The following is a 12,470-nucleotide window of genomic DNA, read 5'->3' on the forward strand; positions in this document are numbered from 1 at the left end:
GGATAGCATCCTCCTTTTAACAGAATGAGCAAGTGTCAGACTAACAAGTTTATACTACAATCTATGCAAAACTTTGAAGAAACTTGGTATTTAACCAACGTTCCCCTGAAGACCACTTCTTCAATGGACCCTGACTGGAATCCACCACACTCAAAAGAAACCTAACGTAACTTCAACACCTTTTACTGAGGGATGGAAGATCTTGCTTCAGCAAAGCTTCAGAGCATGCTTCAATCTAGTGTTGCAGGCAGCTGAAATATGTATGAGAGGGTTTAGCCAAAGACCTGTCCTATCACCTGGAACAGCCATGGTGGGATGGTGCCAATGGTGTGATATATCCATGTTAGCTGTTCCCATAGGCTTGTATGTAAAGGGAACGTCCCTGTCTGACCATCCAGGAGCCACCCTGGCAGTCACGCTCATACCTCCTGAGCTGAGATCAAAGCCCCTTCCCAGCCATGCTCTTCACACACACACCAGCTCAACCCCAGGTTTCCTTTAGCAGAGTCTGAGACGATACTTAAAATAATTAAATCTCGGTGCAATAACTAATTAAGAAAACACCAAGTTGAGCTGGTGTCTCTGAGGAGGGACCCCGAAAAAGGAGCCCCTTTGCTTTCATTCATCCCCTCACAGCCTAAGCACCGGGAAGTCAGAGTGTGCTCGGCTCCTGCCACATCTCTGGTCCCCCCACACCCCGGCCCACACCACACCACAGGTGCCTGGGCCCTTTGTAATGCACTTCACAGCCTCTGCCTGGGGCTCCAGCCACCTAGAGCTCAGCCTGCACCTCCAGCTGCACCCTGAGCCACCTGCATTATATGCATTCCTCAACATGTTGTTGCTTGAATACCTTTTGTGTTAAGCAAAACACAGAGCACATGGTTAGCTCCTAAGAATTTGTTTAGTAAGTATGGGCTTTGGCTTGTGTTTATGGCCTTTTGCTAGGTCTGGCTATGAAGAAGCCAATTGTTTGAATCTAAAGAACTTTCCATAGAAATGGGGCATCTTTTGACAGTGCCTAGTCAGAAGTACACAAGAGCCAAAATAATATTCATACAACTGTAGATTTGGCTGCACATCCTCAATTCTCTTCAAACTGCAGCTACCACAAGCATGTGATGATAGGGCTTCAGCTGGGATATTGGGTATCAGCTTTTCAGTGTGGCTTTTTCAGGTACAGGTAGGACAGTAGTCATGTTCTATTACAGAGTAAGTATATGAAAGATGTAGAAACAGGGAATTTTTTTGAGGAACAAGATCAAGTTTGCATTGCAAGCCTACATTACTTGAGTTTTTAGAAGGAACAAAAAGCTGTCACTTTAAAATTACTTAGATATGAGTTTGTCTACACTGAAAACCTTTCATAATTGTAGTTAAAATGTATAGCAAATAAAATCTCCTAATTAGCAGATAAAAACTGGATTCCACATTTCAGCTGTACAGAAGGCAGAATATGAATCAAATATATACCTATGTCTTCTAACCCATAACATGTAGCTAGGGTGGCTGAGTTATCTAGGGATGCTTCCCAGGATCCCAGCCTGGTCAGCAGGGAGAAGCAGGCACCTTGGAGCATTCATACCAGGGTCCTAAATTACATGCCTTGAAATAGTTTCCAAAAATCTTTCTCCATTACCATTCAAGAAAAAGGAGTGCACATGAACATGCAAAGTAAAGGTATTAAGATACATTAACTTTTAAATTTTTTTGTGCAACATGACTTAGGAAAAAGGATTTTCTAGCAAGCAGAATGGAGCTACAATTATGCTAATATCCATAATTTCCCTTAAGAAACACATAATCTCTGTACTTTATGGTCTGCACCAATGACTGGTTAAAGGGCTAGTATTGACTTCTAAAAATTGAACATTTTGAAGACTTTGCTTTTCCAAAGGGTCTTTTATATGAGGTTTGTAATTATGGCTATGGAGTATGAGAACAGGAAGGGCTTTAGGCAAACATCAGTTATTATATTAGAAAATGCACATCACCAAGAACATGCATAATTAACTTTGTAACTATAAAATACAAAAATACATTAATTGGAACATTATAATAAAATACACAGTAATTAGAAGAGAAAAAAATGTTGTAATTTTCACCTATCTGAAAATTTTTAAGTAGACCTGTGTCCCAAAGTGTGCGTCATACTGGAAACATAGAATTATAAGGTAACATGTTGAAGGTAAAATATGTTTAATTTCATTCATCATTTAAACATTTTAGCATTAGTGTGGGCTGAACAGAAATGTCAGTGAGTTGTGCTCCATTGGACCAAAAGCATTTGAGAACAGTAAAAGCAGTTTAATTATGTTCAGATGCTATGGCGATATTCGTCAGGACAAAAACAAGTACCTTGGATCACTTATATTTAGAGATTAGATTAGGATAATATAGACAGATGGGAAATGGTGGGGGGAGGGGAAGAGACCAAAAAAATGCAACTAGAGTTCTAGCTCAGACCTTTAATTAATTAGCCTGGAAAAGAAATTGCTGTACAACAGATTGGAAGATTTAAGAGAAAACTGGAATAGTTAATCTTTGCTGTTAGATTAGACTTCATGGTTGGTCAGAGATTCATGGTATCCTCTTTCTCTGTTTTCATGGGTTGCTCATTAGATGGTCTAGGCTCCTTCAATACAGAGTGACACCACATTCCTTTATTGACAAACAAATCATAGCCAATTACACTGCACACTGGATGTAATTCCTTACAAATCTTTCACTGAGAAGGCAAACCTAATGAAATTGTACACTCAATGATGCTTTTACTTGAAACATGTTGGGTCGTGCTTTCTTCCACAGCGCACAGGGAAAGCAAAACATTCAGGAAAGCAAAATGTGGCAGAGGAAGAGGAGTGTAAAAGCAGTCATTTGCCTCAAACACTCCTTCCTGATCAAGCACCACAGCTTTCCGGGGGTGGATAGGGGAGAAGAGGAAAACCTTGGGGTCTCTAAAACATCATTCTTTTAAGACTGAAGGCAGATTTCTAACTCCAGCCCAACAACAAATCTCATTCACAGACAGTCACGAGGGACTAGAACATGCTCCCTAAGGGAAAAAGAAGTCCCTGGGAAGACAGAAGAGGCTCCTGCTTCCCTGCCAAAGTCCTACCATCTGTACAATATACTTGTTTTACTGTGTGAAGAAGCACTTAGCCCTTCTCCTGCCTCTGACAGGAAATATTTTAGGTTAAAACTTGCAGGATTTCTTTGTTTCAGAAAATGTGACATTAGGTTTAGAAGCTTTTGTGGCAACATGCAATTTTTCCCACTAATCTGAACCAACTTTGAACAAGAGGTTTCTCAAGAACAAACACAGTTCTGTTGATGTCTGCCATCACCCCTTCTAAAGTTCACAATTTCACTCTAGATAGCTCAGCAAAAAGCCCAGGAAGAAATGCTTGTGGGAAACACTGTGCAACCTCGTCCCTTGAGTTTCCATGGATTTAGAGTCAGTGTTATATGCTGGAGCTGTGGTATTGCACACAGCACTTTTCTTGCCAGTGAAGCTTCCAGTGAGATGAGATAAAACTGAGGACTTGACCACTTTGTGAGCAGTGTGGATCCCCCAGGGCTTTTTGCAATAATGAAGTTATTGGCTCTAAAGCCGGTGCTGGTTCAGCTACAGGAGAGTGTGAAAGAGAAAAGTCAAACCTCCTAGAGCAACATTCATCCGTATGGATGCAACATTTGCAGGACATTTAAATAATATGTTGTAAATGGCAGCCAAGAATCTTATATGAATTAAACTGTCATTTCAGCTCAGGTGATTAGTTTTTATTTACTCAGTTTCCAAAATTCTCTGGAAATCTTCCTGTAACCTGTCAGGTGGTTATTCAAGTTAGAATTGCTAGAAAATAAGAAAGAAGAATGGTTAGGAGTGCTTCTCCCACGGAACTATTGTACTCATTGTCCTAAAGGCAGATACAAATCTGAAGCCTCTTCACTGCACAGCCTGTAATCTAGAAAGAAATAAAAATTATTATAGAAGAATATATTCATTAAATATATTAGCACTTAAAATATTAAATGAAACAACAATTATTTCCAACTGCTTTCAACTTTGTTCTTGAAAATTACATGCAATTATAAGCATCTATGTACACTTAAGGAAAATTGTATACCGCAAAGTGACATTACAATTATATAATTTCATTTAATAATTTAATTATGGAGGGACTCAAGGCTCATAGTGAAATTAGACTAAAACCTACACCAACCCATTTATAAGTCTCAGCCTGAAGAGCTTTAAACAGAGATCTACAGGACAGAAAATCTACCTTTACTTTTTTGTTTCCTTCTCTTAGATTGTTTAACTACAGCAGCACAAGAGATTTATGAACAGTTTAAAAATGCAGGAGAAACAATCTAAAAAGACAGACAAAGCTTGTTTTCTTAATTGATGTAATCTAATAAAATGAAGCAGAATTATAGTCACTATTCTTAGGAATGCTTTGGGGCAATTTTTTCAGCAGGAGTGGTTTATAAATACAGGCTCTTCTACAAATCACACTGGCTCTAGGTAAACAGAGACATCCTGGGTACATATGTTTGTTCAAAGATTGCCTGAACCCATCAGATTAGGACTTTCAGCAGCAGTAACCTGCCTTACTGGTCCAAGGGGAGCTGTCTCAGTTAAACTAAGTCCTTTACGAGCACAACAGCTGTTGTCTGGACCAAATCTGAGCAAGGAACAACAATTTCCAAAGCTAAACCCTCAGGTCTTCATAGCTTGAGGACAGAACTAAGGCTTCACAGTTAACAGTCATCATGTGCTGATATAAGAGATATCATGTGCTGATGAATGGATGTGAAATGGGACACAGAAGCTAACTAGTGACTCTGCTAAAAATAAAACCAGCATTTTAATAATTATGTTAACTGACAGGTTTTTTGAAAAACAGAAGAAGAAAGCTCCTACACAACACAAACACACTGTTTTCCTCATACATCATCTTGTATTTTTGCATCAGATAATTCTTATGGTTAACTCAAAGTGTAAATTAATCAAATCAGGCAGATATTGCAGAAGAGAGTTTCAGCAATCATTCTGTAAAGCACAGTGTTTTTATCAAGACATAGATGTAGTTTCCAAAAATACTGTTCCTATGACATCCATAGTGCTACAATCAGTAGCCCTGACCAAAACCTCCCATTTTCTTCCACTTCCTGTAGAGCTTTTTGAATTGCCTGTGTTTCCAACACATCCTGGTGTCTTCATTCTGTGAAACAAGTTCTGCACTTTTTACTCCAGCTTTTGTAGGGTAATTATTAAAAGCTCTCATCCAGTAGTCATCTGACCTCCAGCATGGCAGCCTTATTTAGGTTTCTACCTCACTAGACAAAAAAAAAAGATTGGTGTTGCCAAAAAAAAAAAAAAAAACAAAAAAAAACCACCAAAAAAAAGTGTTGCAAACAGATACAGCATAGGAAACTGGAAGGAAAAAAAAATTTTTTTAAACATATTTTAGAGACATAGTGTTATTTGTAGAAGAAAATAACTTGTACTGTTTTTGGGAGTTTGTTCTCTCAGATCTCCACACCAATAGCTGGTCAAGGCAACTGTGGTGTATCTGCTTCACCTCTTGGTCAGAAAGACAATAAAAGACAAATGTAGAAGATGAAAACTGGTGTTCCCAGCTGTCAGTCCAGTGTTTCATTTTGATACCATAAAAACTTTTCTGACTGCTCTGTTTGCAAAACTGGGTCTTCAGCTGAAGTTCCCTTATAATCCTCATAACTTAAACTACTGCTAACAGCAAGGACTTTATCCACTGTACATTTAATTGAGGAAATATACTATCTGAAATTAAAGATTTTAATTCTTCTTTATTTAGAGAACACAAAATGAGAATTTATCAGACCCCATATCTCTATTCTGGAATTCAGAATGACTTCTAAAAAGGAATGATTTAAGAAAAATAACAAAGTTCCATTATTTGGCGTGCTGGTACCAAGTTATTCTTGCTCCTCTATGGCATGTTAGAAGACAAAAAGGAAGAAACCTGATGGACTTCCTCAGGAGACTGAATCTGATCCTATACCTCTGTCCAGATGCTGTTGACTGATGCTTAGTGGCCAACTGTGACAATCTCTTTAACTCCATTAAAACATACTTTTGTTCCCAATGACATTGCAAGCAAACGAACCAACAGAGAGATAAAAAATAATCACATCTTCTATGTCAATGCTCATCAAAACCAGTCTGAATAGCAGTTGCAGTGCTGGGAGAATAAATCTCACTGCTATTAAAAGAAATAGCGGTATTGGCTTTGAAGTATTATGCCTTGAACATCACTGATGTTCTAGGCAGACAGAAGATAATGTCAATCACTCTGAAAATTTCCAAATAAAATTAGAAATGCTGATATACGAGACACAAGAATATACAAAACTGATGTAAACTGTCAATACTGGAAATGTGTCCGTTTTCATAAATCCAAACCAACAGTTTATATCTGAAGTCTACAGCTTGAAGGTCAAAACCTAAACCTCAATCAGCAAACTACCACTGGTCTGACTCTTGAGGTATTATGTGGAGCTGCAAGATCCAGCTTGTATTTGTTGATTTGCAATAGGAAAAGGGAAAATAATTTTAAACTAAAAGAGGATAGGTTCAGACTGGATATAAGGAAGATGTTATTTACAATTACAATGGTAAGGCACTGGCACAGGTTGTCCAGAGACGTGAAGGTGCTCCATTCCTGGAAACATTCAAGGCCAGTTTGGAGCAGTAGCTCTGAACAACCTGATCAAGTTGATGAAGTCCCTGCTCATTGCTAGGGAATTGGACAGGACAACCGCCAAAGGTCCCTCCCAAACCAAATAAAACCATTATTCCATGATGCTATGATTTGAGTGCTTCCTCGATTTAAGTTGTTGTCCCGTGTTGCACCGCTTCCATACTTTGCTGTCCCTGAGAGGCTCAGCTTGGGAAGGTGGCCAGCGAGTGTCCAGTGAGCTACTGCATCCCACCAGCCCCTCAGCCCCCAATGACCCCACCACAGGTGCCCAACGCTCCCCTCCACGGTGACCTCAGCCCTAGCACGGTGGGACGAAGACGGCCGTCTCTCCAGGGGCCAAAGCAGCCACCATGCTCCGGGATGGCGAAAAGGGGCTCATAAGCATCTCCCCGATGTCCCCCGGGGAAACGCGGGCGCATTTTGGCCCAAGCAGCTGGGGCGGCCGGCGGGAAGCTCCTCCCTGGGGGTGTAGCACAGGAAGGGGTGACGGTCGGGGGTGTCGCGGAGCTCCCTGCGAGCCGGCGGAGTCCCCGCTGCCGGCTGTACTATGCGTGTGTCTTGTGTTACAGCCATGCTGCACATCGGCGGCCAGAGCGAGGGGCGCGGGGAGGAAAAGGCTGTTTACACAGACTGCAAACCGCCCGGGGAATAGTGCGGGAGAGGAAGTGAGCCGGGCCGCTGTCTGACTGCCCCGGCTTCCTGCTCGCTCCCTCTCACGGGCAGGCGCTCACACACACACACACACACACACACACACACACACCGGCCCAAGGGGAAACAAAAAAAAAAAAAGGAAAAAGGGAAAACAAAATCAGGATCTCATTACTAGAGAAACAGAGAGCCTGCAGAAGACTGTCAGCATGGAGAATCAGGGAATTTTACTCAGCTCCCTCTAGACTACCAGGAGAGAGCGGAAAAGTCCCTCAGCCGCTGGGTAGGTACAAGTGCTGCTGCGCCCGCCCCGGCTCCCGCAAAGTTTCGGGGGGCTGCGGGCAGGAGGAGGGGAGGCCGGCGGCTGCTGCGGGGCCGCGCTCCGCTCGCTGCTGGGCTGGCAGCGGGGACAGCCCGCGGGAGGGAGGTGAGGCTGCCGGGCACCGCGGGGAGGGGGCTCGGAGCCCCGCACGGGCCGGGGAGCCCAGGGGTCCTGCCCCGGGGTCGGGCCCGGGCAGCGCGGCGGTGACGAGGCGGGGGCGGCGGTCGGGGGGCGGGATGCCTGAGGAGGCTCCGCAGCCGCAGGGCCCCCGCCCCGGTGGAGGTTTCCCCGGGGCCCCTGCCACCCCCCGGGAGCTGCGGGTGCAGGTGAGGGGGCGGACCGTGTGTGTGTGTGTGTGTGTGTGTGTGTGTGTGTGTGTGTGTGTGTGTGTGTGTGTGGAGGGGGGCAGATGCGGGAGAAGGAGCCGGCGGGTGAGGAGCGGCAGGGCCGGGAAGGAGGCGCCGGGGGTCGCGGAGAACCCCGGGACCCCGCTCTGCCCCTCGGCGGTGGCGGGGCGTTTCGCGTCCCGCTCCCCGGCGGTGCCGGCTGGCGGTGCCGGGGCTGCCCCTCCCGCGGCATCCCGGGTACGGCGCTCGGGGCGGCGGGGGCCGCCCGGTGCCTGTCAGGGCGGCGGGGGCGCCGCGGGGTCCCCGGCGGCGCTGCGAGGCCGAGCGGGGCCGGGGAGGGCGCGGGGGGAGGGAAGGGAGGGCTCCTGCAGAAACTGCAGAAGGGTGTTTAAAAAGAGGAAAAAAAAAAAAAAAGTGTCGGGAGAGTTTCTGGCTTGTCTGGAAACAGCAAGACTAATTGCCATGCGCTTCCGGTTTGAAACTGGCAGCAGACAACATCTTGAAAATGAGTCACTGCAGCTCACAAAGAAACTATGTGGTTTTCTCCCTCTCAGGTTTATGTATTTGCTCCTTTTTACAGTTTCCTTTGTAGTCTTCTGCCTTCTCTCCGGACCTCCCCCCACCCTCTTTTTTTAGCCACCCCCTGCCCCCAGACCCCCTTGGCCGACGTGGATAGTTTCCACCACCAACTGAAAAAAAAGAAAACACAAAAAATGTTTGTAAGGGAAGGCGAAAAAAAAAAGAGAGGGAGAAAGGGAGAGAAAGTGGAGAGTTGTTGTTGGATCTGGCTTTGCTGAAGGTTAGAGGGACTCTGATGCTGCAGGGGGAAAAAGTTCCCTGAATTTTCCACTGGCTGCAGGAAGAGAGCCCATTTAGTCATGGCTAAGTAATGTCTGCACACACACCAACTAATCTCATTAGGAGTTTCCGTTCCCTAACACAGGAGGGTTTTGTGAAGCCCTGTCAGCCTTTCTAACGTTGCAGTTGAAAGTGAGACAAGTTACATCTTTATTTACTTACGAGTGTAGTGCTATGACAATTTTATATAATGTAGCATCTTTTAGGTCATGGGGACTCCAAAAGTCAGTCGTTGCGTTTCATTTCAAGCCGAAAGTTGTGATTCATCTCGTATTTTGCTCATACAGACTTTTCAATTATTTCGGATTAATTTATGCATAAATATTTCCATAGGGTGAAGCATATAAATGGGGTAGCAAGATGTCTCTGTAATGATAAACATGTTCTATGCATGTTTGACAATTGCGTGTAATTGCAAAGTTAAAAAATTTTGAGCCAAGATTCTGAGGTGATGGCCATATTTGAAAAATATATTCACCCACATAGCCTTCCTGTGGTGGTGCTTTATGTATGTAGTTTTCAAGTGATTTTATACATACCAGTTTTGATTTAGTGGTTTGTGTAATTACTTTCTGATGATTTGCTTTCATTATGTTCATGAAAGAAGTCTATGTTCAGAATTACAAAGATTTTTGCCATGCCCCACCAATCTTAAAATAGAAGTAACAACTTTTTGCGGGAAAAAAAAAAGTCTGGAGCAAACAAAGAAAATGAATTCTCGTTTGCAAGTGGATTTTAGCTAAAGGAATTGTCAATAAATGCAAATAAAATTGTATGCATTAGGAAGTAACACTTAGCTACTTACTTGAATTATTATGTGATAGCATTGGACTAATTTGCAAATATTATGCCAAAAAATAGTGCTTGCAGTATATCATGTGTTTACCTCTGAGGATCTGCAGTGTTTCCTGTACTTCCTATGTCCAAGTGGCACAGAAAAGTTCTTCATTAACATCACTTCACAGGAAGGACTTCTATTAGTCCTGCACAGAGGACTTCTATTAGTGGATTAGTGACAAAATCTCCAGACACAGATGTCTCTCGATTTTCTAGCTGGGCAGTGAAGAATTTTTAGAATAGTGTACAAACCAGACAATGTCTAATCTCTGTCTCAATCAAATGCAGCCATCAGGAAGCGAGGGATTATTTTTCAGTTTTGGAGGTTTATTTCTTTTGTGAAATTCTCAGTTTTAGAGAAAGAAGTGCAATATTGGACATACTGTTGAACATGTTGAATATGTTATGGAGCAGTTAGTGTGGTGTACAACACCAAAACTAACTGAGGAGTGTTTCCTGGCTCTTACTATCTCTCTCTGAAATATGGTCGTTAAATTGTTCACTTATTGTGTTAAATATTGCTGGAATTTCAGTGGGCTGTCTACTGAATCAGAGTAGACGAAGCACACATGTTCATGCATACATACTTACATAGACACACACACACACACACATATATATATATATATGTAGTCTATCCACACTATATAGATTTTGTATGTTGTGCTCGTTCGAGATAAGTGTAAAACATCTTGATGTCCTCAGGAAAACAGATGTAGTAGTAGTATACTTCATGTTGTGTGTTCTGTGAATTTGAAAGGCTGAATGAGAAGTAATCCACAGATGTGTTAAAAATACAGCAGTTCTGTCTGAAATAGAAAAAAATAATCCAGATATTATGTAATGCATTATAGTTTCCACTCAAATAATAAAAGTATTAAAGATGCTTTTATTGTAAGTATAATTTTATTCTTCACCTGTATAAAAATGTGTTAGGAATATATATTGTCTGCTAAGTATTACAATAATTGCTTACATCTTGATTTTTCCTAATCAACTCTGTGAGTTGTTCTAAAAAGAAAAAACCCACAGGCTTATATCCTTTCTGATATCACCGACTCCACCTAGATGCAACAGCTGAAATAAGCAACTCAGTCTCAGGGGAGAAACTCAGCTACAGCCTTCCTTATATCTGTTTATAACACCATGCACATGGACACTTTTATATGTAGAAACAAAAGTGTATTTTGTTTTATTCATTAGCAGTTCTCAGTGCTTACTGATTCACAGTGGTTCTCTGTTCCTGTTATTTAATGTTATTTCATTAAACTTAAGCCATGGGAAGAAATCAAGTATATCACTCCAAAGACTGAAATATTTCTCCTTTGCTGTGCATAAAATCCAATTATGTAAACTTTGCCTTCTTCTTGTAGTGCCCTTCTTGGGATGGAGGTATTTATGACAGAGTTATTCTTAGGGGCAGCTATTATTGGTCAAGTGAACACAAATATTGGTCAAAAGCTGGTTCTGAAACACTTAGCACAGAATGAAAGTCAATTTTCAGGTTCACCAAGGTGCACGGAACTTGTTGCTTGCTCTGAAGTTCATATGTTTGCATGTAGGAAGGTAGCTGCGTGCAACACAGACATGGAGGTCCATGAGCTGTACAGAAAATACAAATCTTGGCCTTGGGAATGCAATCACATGACAACATGTTGTGTCAGAAGAAAGAAATAGGTATCAAAATAAACAGACATTTGGCTACTAAAGATAAGGGAGTGCGGGATAAGGGTGGGAGCACCAACACGTAGTTACTTGTGATGCATGTATTTATTTAAAAGGATTTTAACTAGCATGTTTTGGTGACATCATAGAAAACTTGAAGTTCATGTAGTTAATATTACCTCTCTGAGTGGTTCTTGGCCATAATGCTAAATAATCTAAGATAATAAAGAACTGATAAATTAGCTAGTACTTCCCATAAAGATACGGGAGGTATCTTTGTGCGATGAGGTGATTTATCAGTCCATGGCTTTCTTCTGGTGGAGGTGGCTCCAGTGCACAGCACGCCCGGAGGCTGCTGCTGGAATCCATTCTGGAGCTGTGACACTGATTATAGGACAGTTATCCTGGGCCAGTTTCAAAGAGCACTGCTGGTTTTGAGCTGCTGTCTGTGCTTGGTAGCCACACCCGATGGCTCATGCCACAGGCTGTCACTGACAGGCCTGTGGAAGTCGTGTTGTGCCGTGTATCCTTGGATTGATTCACCCTGTTTCTCCTCGGTGTTTCCCACAATAGGGACTCTCATAGTCTTGAATCATTAGATAGATGTTTACTTCATCTGTGGCTTGTTAAATGAATCAATGAGTATTCTGGAGGCTGTTGAGAGCTCTTGAAAGACCGAATATATCTGTTCTCATGTTGAAGTATTTTGTTGAATAATGAATGATTAAAGACTTAGTAATGATTTTGAGGAGAATGTCAAGGTGTAGGCACAGGAAGTCCATCTCATTGCACCACAAAATACAAGGCTGCATGGATGGAAACAAAGCTGAAGCACAAAGTGCCTCTCAGCTGTGCACTTCAGAAAAATAAATTAATCTTTGTCCTTAAAACTTTCTTTAATGCAATTATATCACATTTCAGGTTCTTATGGGTTTGTTGTTAAGAGTGGATTTTAATTCAAAAGCTCTTTGAAGGAGAATTTCTGCTTTTCTAAAAGCAAGAACACCTGCCAACAAGTATGGATACAAAAATATCACAAAG

At 42.2% G+C, this 12,470-nt stretch overlaps 1 protein-coding gene across 3 annotated transcripts in view; it reads left to right on the forward strand.

The window, feature by feature from the left end:
• The first annotated feature begins 7,217 nt into the window (after nt 1-7,217).
• ELK3 (ETS transcription factor ELK3) overlaps nt 7,218-12,470 on the forward strand; it is a 36,144-nt gene continuing 30,891 nt past the window's right edge. For 2 of the 3 annotated variants that reach the window (XR_012053490.1, XM_002189112.7), the window contains exon 1: nt 7,218-7,683. The gene's annotated coding sequence lies outside the window, so the exon portion shown is untranslated. Of the gene's footprint in view, nt 7,684-7,713; nt 8,049-12,470 lie in introns of those variants that run through there. The other variant, XM_072923233.1, reaches the window with a different exon arrangement.

This window comes from Taeniopygia guttata, chromosome 1A (assembly GCF_048771995.1).
Source record: "Taeniopygia guttata chromosome 1A, bTaeGut7.mat, whole genome shotgun sequence".
In the NCBI taxonomy this organism is placed as follows: Eukaryota; Metazoa; Chordata; class Aves; order Passeriformes; family Estrildidae; genus Taeniopygia; species Taeniopygia guttata.